Source organism: Benincasa hispida, chromosome 3, assembly GCF_027475165.1.
Source record: "Benincasa hispida cultivar pf3 chromosome 3, pf3_genome.v1.1, whole genome shotgun sequence".
Taxonomy (NCBI): domain Eukaryota; kingdom Viridiplantae; phylum Streptophyta; class Magnoliopsida; order Cucurbitales; family Cucurbitaceae; genus Benincasa; species Benincasa hispida.
In genome coordinates this window covers 36,900,833-36,913,089 of record NC_143480.1, presented here as the reverse complement: position 1 = coordinate 36,913,089, position 12,257 = coordinate 36,900,833, and positions in this window count along the sequence as shown.

Here is a 12,257-nt window from a genome sequence, read left to right as displayed (position 1 = left end):
GCTCACAGTGTGAAAGTATACGATCGCATAGCATTGAGAGCCTATACGATAGTACCTGTCTTCCTAAACGATCACACACCCGTGCACTAAACGATCGCCCGCGATATCTAAACAATCGCTTACATTTTTACTACACGATAGCTTAGCACGCCAAGTGAAACTAAACGATTGCTTACCATTTGATAGACGACTGCTTAGCTAAACCTACACGATCACATACCTTTTTCTAAACGACAAGCACCTAACTATACGATAGTCTTCTCCTATCACCCACTTGTTTGTTCATACTACATGATCGTCTTTTCCTCCTTCCCTCTACCAATTCCATCAAAGTCCACCCTTTGGATTCTGACTCCGAGAATACCGAGGGCTTCGAGGGGTGGTGTCGTCCTCGGTTGCTGCTGGTTCGTGCGCTGCTGATCATGTAGATGATCGTGGTACTCGTAGGTGACTGTTTGCTGGACGATAAGAAATGTGAGGAGTTCACTTCCGCTGGACTGAGTTTGATTGAAGATTTTCTTCAACTGGTAAGATTCTTGGTCTTTTGTATTTATTTGTTAAAGCATGCCGATAATTAGTGTGTACAATGCATATCTATTTGTTCGAATGTATGTGTGGTAATTATGTCACAATGAAATTGGAAAGATCCACTTCCGCTCATGGGTGCTCTTGTTTAAGAGTTCCTCTATTTGGTATCAGAGCCAGGTTGTTGATACCCCAATTTCATTGATGTAAAGAATTGCGTATACATTCTCGTTGGGTGCAGCATATCTGTCTTCATTTTAATTGTTAAATCATTTATGGATGTGCAGATTAATGGAGTTTTATGGGATGAAACCTTGGTTTCATTAATTCTTTTACATTTTCGATTAATTGTAAAGGCCCTTGCATTTTTGGGCATAATTAATTGTTGTCGAGTCTGTAGTTCAAAGTTAGTTTGAGTCTTGAGTCGTTCGTGAAGAAGTTTAGAGCAAGGGTTGTCGTTCTTCGAGGAGGAAGATGGTCAAGAGTTGATTAGGTCATGTAAACGATGGGGTTGGCGATTGCTGAGTATCAGATGCTTGGGTGTCGTTTAACGCACACACACTAGACGATTGTTTAGCTCAGCAAGCTTCATCACTTAGTACCTGAATAAATGATCGCGAAGTAAAGGCGGGTAAATTGTTTACCTTTTTACGTGTTAAGCGATCGTCTAGACGATCAGGCTTCACAGCTTAGTTGTCGTCTAAGCGATTGTTTAGCTTTTTACGCTATTGTCTAGAGTGCACTAAGCGACCATTTACCTACGGTGTTTACCAAACAATGGAGATTCACCCGGTGGTTCAAGACCCGGTTTGCCTGTGAACCGGTTTGCTTGATGAAAAATGTAATAGATAGATTTATTTCATTTCGGTTTTGTAAAGCTTCATCCCGGTCCATTAATCTTTGGTTTATTACATGAGATGTATGTTTATTATATGTCATATGTGATGGAACACGAGACATATGCAGCGGAATTAGGATCTAATTACACTCTAATTACTTTTAATTTAAAGGAAAAAATGCATGCAATTGAAGGAAAAAAAACAGTAATTAACTTACCTTTGAAGCTCCCGAAAATCTCTATCCGAACTCTTTCAGACCACCACTAGAGTTGACCTACTATCCTCTGGACGCAGAATCGGGTTGTGGGACCCAGTGGATGAAGAAAACCGAGAGAGAGAAAAGAGATGGAAAATAAGAAAAGGACTTTAGGTAGGTTTTTGGGTTTTCCTTTTTTTAGCCCAATTTCAGAAATTTTTTTTGCAAAATTGGCAAAACTCTATAATCCAAAACAGAAAACCCAATTTATAGAAAAAAGTCATGCAACAATTGCATGAATCAAATCCATAAAAACCCAACACCTATAATCCACAATCTTAGTGGGCTTAATGTCTCCACTATAAGCCAACACCTAGCCGACTATTTTGTTAGTGAAATTATCCAACAAAAGTTTGAATTTTCCCATTAACTATAGTCAAAGGGCAAAATAGTCATTTGGTCCAAGTCAAACTTTGACCATAAAGTCAACATTTTGACTTTTTATGATTTTTTTTGTGTTGACTAATTTTGACCTCCCGAGCATGAATCTGCATTCATTTTCTCGAAATTCAAATCACATTTGAATATAAGGTCAGTCAAAGTTTGACTTTTCAAAGTCAAAAGTCAACTCTTTGACTTTTTACATCTTTGACCATTTCCATTATTTTCGAGCTTCCGAATATGAGCGTATTCATATTCTTGATATTTAAATCACATTTAAATAGTAAAGCTGTATCTCTAAACTGAAAAACTCAATCACTATATCACATATACTTGTCAGTTTCTCTCTCTTCACCTAATTCGTTCGAATTATTCTATCATACTGTTCTAAGTTTATTCCATATGAGCTAGTAGGGGAACCTAATGGACCTATAGATCATGGGCTCCAACGATCCAAGATTAGCTAGCTAAACTCTTTAGACGGAGCTAATCAACATTCGTTAACTAACGAGTCATTCCACTATAGTCCAGTAGTTGCACTCCCCTCACTATAGATATATTTGTGTCCATTTGATATAACCATGATTAAAAAGCTAATCCTTCACAGGTTGTTCGAAATCTTGGCTGGGTCATAAAAACCGTTTTACCCCTAAGACTACATCTTGTTCCTTAGGTTCCACTGATCCTCTAATGAACAATTGGTTTAAGGTCCAACCTATAAACCGAACCCCTCTCGGGCCAAGGAGAGGGTGGGGCTCCTTGTTCAAGACTTGGATTCAGTACTAGAGGGAACAACCTATCTACTATCCCTATAACGGGTAGGAGGAAATTCCGTCTTGCACCTTATGTTCCCAGCTATCCACCCGATCTTACCCCTGAAATGGGAGACTTATTGGGCAAGCGATGATGAGCTGCCCTCACCTATACAGATCTAAGGATAATTCCGAGTGAACAGGAGTTCATAGTTAGCTCAGGATTAAGATTAAGTTACCTAGGTCATCAATTAACGAAATAGTCAGTTTTATGCATAAAACGGCATTTAGAACGTAAAAAGTGACTATTTCATGGTTCAGTCTTATGCAAACTCATTGCATAGGATGCCCCCACTCACATATCTCTATATGAATGATTCAGGATCACATCGTTTGTTCTAACTACAAAGTGGGCCGCATCTTTAGTGTCCCCATAACCAGGTGCCCAACCTTATTCATATACTATAGACCATTTTGGCTATATATTTGAACTTGATCCACATTATGTCACTACATAAAGTTCAAACTACATTAAATAGACTCAGGACCTTAGTTTATTGGATTCAAGATTACAATTTCAATAACAATTTTATCGAAAAACAAAACATAATATGTTTATTTATTTACAAACTACAAGTTTTAGGACATAAAATCCAACAATATGGTATGTACATATAGTAAATCCCACCTTAGGTTATGCATTGGTCATGCATGGTCTCTTCAATTATAACTGTTATAATTTCGAGAAGAATGATTTAATTACGTACGAGCATGCTCATGCATCATATAATATAAGAGTTATATTCATGCATGCATCAAAAGCATTGACATGCATCATCTTTATATTATAATTATTATACTATAAGGGCGTATGGTAAGAATGTTTGCTTGGTTATTACATGTATATAAAAGTTAATGGACCGTTTTTGCACTTTTTCGTTCCGGAAGGTTTGCGCACAAAAAAGGGCCCCTAGGGCATCCCGCGGGGCCCTGAGGGTCGTTTGCGGCACCAAACGAGCTCTGTTCCAAAAACAGCCTGGCACACGGCTTTTTTTCATAGTTCTTAACCCCTGGGTCCATTTTTGCTCATTTTCGCGCTGGAAGGTTCGGGCACAAAAAGTGGGCCCTAGGGCCCCAAGGGCCTTTTGGGGCACCAAACGAGCTTCGTTCCCAAAATCGTCCGGCACACGACTTTTTTTTATAGTTCTTAACCCCTGGGGCTGTTTTCATGTATTTTCGTGCCGGAAGGTTCGTTCACAGAAATTGAGCCCCATAGAAGGCCCGTGACACCCCAGCGAGGCCCCACAACACCCCCGCGGGGCCCCAGGGTCTATTTGGGGCAACAAACGAGCTTCGTTCGCAAAACCGTCTCGCACACGACTTTTTACATAGTTCTTAACCCCTGGGTTCTTTTTCGTGCATTTTCATGCTGGAAGGTTCAGGCACAACAAGTGGGCCCCGCGGCCACAGGAGCCGTTTTGGGCACTAAACAAGCTCAGGTCGCAAAATCGTCTGGCATATGAGTTTTTTTCATCATTCTTAACCCCTGGGTAAGTTTTCGCGCTTGTTCGTTCTGAAAGATTCGCGCACAAAAAACGCCCCCCTCCCCCCCCGGGGCAACCTGCAGGGCTTCGACGGCTGTTTGGGGCACCAAACGAGCTCCGTTCCAAAAACCATCCGGCACACGACTTTTTTTCATAGTTTTTAAGCCGTAGGTCCCTTTTTGTGCATTTTCGTAGTGGAAGCTTCAGGCACAAAAAAGTGGGCCCCGCGGCCCAAGTGGCCGTTTGGGGCACTAAACGAGGTCTAGTTCCATAACCGTCTGGCACACGACTTTTTTTCCTAGTCCTTAACCCCCCTGATTCCGATTTCGCGCTTTTTCGTGCTGGAAAGTTTGTGCACAAAAATTGGGCCCCATGGCAGCCCCGCAACACCCAAGCGGGGCTTGGCGACACCCTAGCGGTGCCTCGCAACACCCCAGCATGGCCCCATGACACCCTAGCGAGGCCCCGCGACACTTCCACGGGGCCCCGGGGGATGTTTTGGGAACAAAACGAGCTCTGTTCGTAAAACTGTTTGGCACACGACTTTTTTTCATAATTCTTAACCCCTCGGCCCGTTTTTGTGCATTTTCTCGTAGGAAGGTTCAGGCACAAAAAGTGGGCCCCGCGGCACCGATGGTCGTTTTGGCACCAAACGAGCTCCATTCAAAACCGTCTAGCACACTGCTTTTTTTTCATTATTCTTATCCCCTCGGTCCATTTTTCGCTTTTTCGTTTCGTAAGGTTCACGCACAAAAAAGGGCCCCTCGAGGGCCGTTTGGGCCATTAAATGAGATTCGTTCCAAAAACCATCTGGCATACGGATTTTTTCCATAGTTCTTAACCCCTGGGTCCATTTTCGCGCATTTTTGCACCGGAAGGTTCAGGCACAAAGAATGGGCCTCGCGGTCCCGGGGGCCGTTTGGGGCACCAAACGAGCTCCATTCCCAAAATCGTCTGGCACACGCCTTTTTTTCATTATTCTTAACCCCTGGATCCATTTTCGCTCTTTCTCGTGTGGGAAGGTTCGCATACAAAAATTAGGCCTTGTGGCAGCCCTACAACACCCCAGCGGGACTTGACGACACCCTAGCGTGGCCTCGCGACACCCCCCTGGGCCCTAGGGGCCGTTTGGGGCACCAAATGAGCTCCGTTCTCAAAACTGTCTAGCACACGACATTTTTTCTGGTTCTTAACCAATTGGTCCATTTTCGCGTATTTTTGTGTCAGAAGCTCCGGGCACAAAAAGGAGGCCCCGCGGCCCAGGGGCCGTTCGGGGCATCAAACGTGCTCCAAAACCATCTGACACACCACTATTTTTCATCATTCTTAACCCCTGGGTCCGTTTACGTGCTTTTTCATTCTGAAAGGTTTGCGCAGAACAAACGGCCCCCCGAGGAAGCCCGCGGTGCCCAGGGGGCCGTTTGGGGCACCAAACGAGCTTCGTTCCAAAAACCGTCTAACACACGACTTTTTTTCAAGTTCTTAACCCCTAGGTCCATTTTTGCAAATTTTCGCGCTGGAAGGTTCGGGCACAAAAAGTGGACTCGCGGCCACGATGGTCGTTTGGGCACCAAACGAGCTCCATTCCAAAACCGTCTTGTACATGACTTTTTTTCATTATTCTTAACTCTTCGGTCCATTTTCGTGCTTTTTCGTTCTGGAAGGTTCGCACACAAAAAAGGGCCCCCAAGGGCTGTTTGGGGTACCAAACGAGCTATGTTACAAAAACCGTCTGGCACACGGCTTTTTTTCATAGTTCCTAAGCCCTGGGTCCATTTTCGCGCATTTTCGTGCCGGAAGGTTCCGGCACAAAAACTAGACCCCGCGGCCCCGGGGGCCGTTTGGAGCACCGAACGAGCTTCGTTCCCAAAACCGTCTAGCAAACGCCTTTTTTACATAGTTCTTAACCCCTGGGTCCGTTTTCATGCTTTTTCGTGCCGAACGGATCGCACAAAAAGATTTGGCCCCGTGGCAGCCCCGCAACACCCTAGCAGGGCTTGATGACACCCCAACGAGGCCTCACGACACCCCCGCAGGGCCCCGGGGGACGTTTGGGACACCGAACGAGCTCCATTCGCAAAATCGTCTGGCACACGACTATATTTTCATAGTTCTTAATCCCTTGGTCCGTTTTCGTGCATTTTCGCGCTGGAAGGTTCGAGCACAAAAAGTGGGCCCCTCGGCCTCCGGAGCCATTTGGGGCACCAAATGAGCTCAGGTCATAAAACCCTTTGGAACACGACTTTGTGTCAACATTCTTAATCCCTGGGTACATTTTCGCGCTTTTTCGTTCCGGAAGATTCGTGCACAAAAAACGGCCCCTTGAGGGCCGTTTAGGGCACCAAACGAGCTCCGTTTCAAAAACCATCTTTCACATAACTTTTTTTCATAGTTCTTAACCCTGGGTCCATTTTTGCGCATTTACGCGCCGAAAGGTTTGGACACAAAAAGTGGGCCCCATAACCTTGGGGGCCGTTTGGGTCACAAACGAGCTTTGTTCCCAAAACTGTTTGGCATATGGCTTCTTTTCATGGTTCTTAACCCCTGGGTCTATTTTTGCACTTTTTCGTGCCCGAAGGTTTATGCATAAAAATTGGGCCCTGTGGAAGCCCCGCGACACCCCTGCAGAGCCTCGGTGGCCATATGGGGCACCAAATGACGATCCTGCGACACACTAGCGGGACTTGGTGACAACCCAACGGTGCCTTGCGAGATCCCGCAACACCCAAGCTAGGCCTCGCGTTACCCCCACGGGGCCGCGAGGGCCGTTTGGGGCACCAAACGAGCTCCGTTCCTAAAAACGTCTGGCACGCAGCTTTTTATCATAGTTCTTAACCCCTAGGTTTGTTTTCACTTTTTTTCGTGCTGGAAGGTTCGTGCACAAAAATTGGGCCTCGTGGCAGCCCCGCGACACCCCATCGTGGCCCACGGGCACGTGCGACACACCCGCATGGTCCCGAGGGCCATTTGGGGCAACAAACGAGCTCCGTTCAAAAAACTGTCTGGCACACATTTTATAGTTCTTATCCCCTGGGTCCGTTTTCATGCATTTTCGTGCCAGAAGGTCTGTGCACAAAAAGAAACAAGGTTGCGTTGGTGAGGCACTTAGTCAGCCGGATGCACAGTCAGCCCACACCCTATGTGGACGCAGCACTGCATCCGTCCGTCCGCACGCGCATCGCTCGACGCATCCCGTGTGCCAGCCCAACACAACAGCCTCCCCCGTGCAATGCATCACGCCTAGTGTAACGCGCGTCCAGCGCATACCCAAATGCTCCAACCCCCTGTGCGGCGCAACACGCCCACTCTGCCTACTGTCCAACGCCCAGCTACCTATCTCGAACCAAATAACCTCTTAAGAGGCTAATTTTGGTATTTTGGCTCATTATGAGTAGGGTAAGCTAGTATTTTCAATATATAATGGTGTTTTGGCTAGTTTGACGTTATTTATTGATATAACAAATATTAATTGAGGAATTTCCATTGATATGGAGGAATTCACAGGAGGGTAGTCTGAAGCTAATTTTAGTGGAAAAAAACTTGCTGACGGTGAGTGTTTACTTAGTTTTATGCTTTGATATGTGAATAAATGCATATCTAAGTGCAAAATACATGCTTATGTTGTTATGTTGATTGCCACGATATTGTTTGTGATGTTGCTATGGAAACTGAGATTATACCCAGATTACATAAGTTAGCATGCTTAACAAAATGTGCTTGGCGGGAAAATATAGTCGGGCTCGATCGGCAGGAAATAATAGTCGATGACGACCGGCGGGAAATATAGTCAAGTACCTAAGCATGACTAGCAGTATAAAGAATTGTAGGTGTGCACATTGGCATGAAAATTGGGTTATAGGAAAGTTTCCATAAAAAGTTGTGATGATTGATAATGTGTCCATGATATGAGCATGCCACATATAGCATGGAACTGGAGGATGTTGATTGAATGAATATATACATGATCATGCATAAATTATACTGGAATTATGATTATGTGATTGATTTCCCAAAAATATGATTTGCAAAGTGATAATTATTCTAAAAGAACCACTCACTAGGCTTTGTAGCTCACACTCTTCCAAATGTTTTCTTATATCCCCCTCCCCTCCCCAACCCCCCAGGTAGCAAAGAGAAGCATTCAAGAAAGGAGTCTACTAACCACCATCCATCTGGGGTTCTACATCTACCCTTGGTGTACTCGACTTGTTTGCAGAAGTTGCTTCCTGCTTTACTGAGTCTCTAACTCTTTTCCCCTTTGGATCTAGGTCCCGTCTAACTTCAGGACCTCTGCTGGTAGGGTCAATATTCCTCTCCTCAGTCTGCTTTCTCCGCTTGCCACTTCTCCTTAGCATCTTTGCCTAATTATTAGATACACATGTTGGGGACTTATCTATGGGACTTAATCTAATGCATGAACTCTCTCTTTCACCCAAAACCTTATGCTTTAGGACTAAGCTAGCTCAAACCTTTCCCAAGTTTACGTATACCTTTGCTCTGATTCCAAGCTGGTATCTGCTAACTCTTTAACTTTCCCATAAACTTATGCTCTGATACCAAGCTGTCCCACCCCACCCCAGACCACCCTCTTAGACTAGGAAAAGGCGTGACTGCAGCAGTTATCAACCCTGTGGCTGACACTTACTGCCTACTAACTATTTCAGAATAACTCTGATACCAATATAAAACTCTTATACAGCGGAATATCGTTAGGCCAAAATTTATTAATTCAGAAACATAACATATAACAAAACTAGATTCATAAGTCCCAAAACCCACAAACCCTAGTCCCTATATGAACAACAGAAACATGTATACAATATTAACAGTAACTACCTAAACAGATGGGTTACAAATCTCTTTGTCCTTTAGTGGCAGAGCAGATAAAGAGCTATCTTTAGAGGATTACTCCGCTACCTGTAGGGGCGAGGGGGGGAGGGGCGGAGAAAACATTTGAAAACGGGGTGAGCTTGTGCCCAGTTAGTGACTTAAGAAAGATAATTGATTCTCATGCAAAATCTCAATAAAGAGTTTAACTGAAATATAAGCTTCTACAAAACTTGTGCTGCAGTATAAACATTTTCCAAGCATAAAACATATAAAGTTGTTTTAATCATAAAACAGTAAATCTGTTTCTCAGTTGAGGATAACCCTACTGTGGGTAAAAGCAATCCCAACACCAACTGCTAGTCAAGAGAGAACCCTTTTGCTCAATCTCTGACTCTAACTACCTACGTGCACGTGGCCATACTAACTACCGTCATACCTTAGGTACTTCTGTTCAGATACCTTCTCAAACGTCCTTCAGTATCTAGTTGGTTTGGTACCTTCTCAAATGTCCTTTAGTACCAATAGATACCTTCTATAATGTCCTTCAGTATCTAGTTGGGCTGATATCTTCTCAAATGTCCTTCGGTATCACATTTTAAGTAAAACTAGTCATAAATGACTTTCTCTTTAAAGCATGTAAAATATAACACACATAAAAACATGGCTTTAAAGATACTAATGCATACTGAGTATATTTAACACATATAAATCGCTTTTCAACAATTTCACACACATGCATACGTTTAAAACATAATTCATAGTTTTCTTGGAAATCACTTTGTAAAACTAGCTGGCATGAGAATAATCTTCTTTAAAACATGCTTTCTATAACACGTTGTAATAAAAAAATTTAAGCAAATGTTTTAGTCAAAACGTTTTAGCCACTCACCTTCATTGCTTAGGAGCTTTTCACTCTAGTAGCTCCCTTTTCTGCCTCGGGTTCCTTTTCACCCCTAGAATCCAGATTCAACTTACAACATAGATTACTCATAGTTCTACACCTTATTTTGAGATACTTCCTTCTAAAATAATGTTCTAAAATGTCTCAGAAAGCTTACCCTAAAATGTGAGATCAGAAATGCTCGTGTTTTGGCCGGAATCATAAAATCTTCAAGACTGGCCAAAGCTTATTCGACAGCCTGACCCTTCCGTATTCTTCTCAGTTTCCAGATCGATCCCTTCAAGATTTTCTTCCGGCAGCCCTATCCTGTAAATTAGACTTTCATAGATTTCAGGTGGTTTTAGAATCACTTCAAACGCACGAGTAAATTGGGAGAACATCTCGTCCCAAGTTGATGCGTCCTCTTCAGATCTCACTGTCCAATTCGTCCCCTGTGACTAACGCATGGATTTTGCTCCAACGTAAGGTTTGCTCGATTCTCCCACTCTTTTTACGGTATTTCTGAATTGTGATCTAAAAATGAAGTTTTTTGGCCTTATTTATAGGCATCCAAACCTTCTCTAGAGTTGCACCACTTACTTGGTTGCACGGCCAAGTGTCTCCTTTTCACCCCATCAACGCAATGTTGTGATCATCGCAAGCTAAGTGTCTTCCTCCCATGTTGCCAATGCATGAGCCTCTAATCTGATGCCACCACCTCAAATCCTTAAGGCTTAAGGCTTTCCTCCCAAGAAGACACATGGTTTTTATGATGTTCTCCTGCTGATCTCATCCTTTGTAAGCGTCCAACTCTTGGATGTTCAACATATAATCCATATTCAATGTATAGCCTATCATCAACGCATAGCAAGCCAAATCACTACCATCACAATTCAACTTAGCGATCGAAAGAGCTAACCATCACAACTGCATAGGGTGACCATCCATCCTCGACGCATGGCTCACTAGGTAGCATTGCACGGCTTGCTTGGCATGGGCGCATGATGCTGGCCACCAACGCATAGGCGCGCAGCATAGGCTAGTCACTCGACGCATGGGCACGCTGGCCGCTCGACGCATTGGGCTTGCTTGACCGCATGGGTTGCGTGCAGCGCCTTGATGCTTGGCTGGGTTGTTCAGCACATAGGCATGTTGCTTCGACGCATGAGCGTGCGGCGTATGCTAGCCATCGCTTGCTCGCTCGATCGCATGGGCGTGCTTAGCCGCATGGGTTGCGCGCTTGGCTAAATGGCAGGGCACCTCGACGCATGGCATGGCTGCTCGATAGGGCTCTCAATGCATGGTCGTGCCCGCTCGATGCATTGGCAGGGCGTCTGGCCGAGGCTGCTCGACGCATGGCATGGGTGTTGGTCGAGGTTGCTCGACGCATAGGCTGTCTTCCAATGCATCACCTCCATCTTTCTTCCTTCAGCCGCATGCCATCCCCAACCACTCTTCTAATGCATCAACACCACCCTTCTAACGCATCAACATACAAAATTTATACTTAGCCAAATTTCCAAATTTTCCCAGAGAGTTAAACTTCCAAATTTCCTCTTTTCTTCAAATATCCACTTTTTTCTCTACCATTCCACACTAGTTTCCACATCAACCTACTCATCACACTAGTCATAGTAGGGAACATACTCAAGTAGAGAAATTAGGATTCGGGGATCACATGAACGCATGAGTGAAAGCTATGATGTGTTGGTAAGCAGCCGAAGGCATGCAATGCAAGGGCATGCGGTGAGGTGAGGACATGCGTCAACGCGGTACGAGGCATGCGTCGATGGATGGCATACGTAGATGGATGGCATGCGTCGATGGAAGCATGCGACGTTGGGCGCGATGGACATGATGGACATTGGATGCATTAGATGCGATGGACGCGATGAATGCAACCTATGCGTTGGTGCTATGTAGCCTATGCGTTGGTGCTATGTAGCGTATGCGTTGGTGCTATGCAACCTTTGCATTGGCATTATGCAACGTAGTGAGAAAGGCTTAACACATGGTTGATATGATGAGAGCCATGCATGGGCTAGAACATTAGAACATGTTTTGGCTTAGAAGTATGCGACCAAGGAGGGACAAAAGCCTTTAGGTGAGCTATGCATTAGCTAGTTTGGTCAATGCGTTAAGAATGAGGTATGCGGCCATGTGGTCATAAGCGTTGGCCTGGGAACTGACCCTTGCGTCGATAGCCAAAAAGGAAAGATTATTTTGAAGATTGGTCAGCTAAGCCAACTG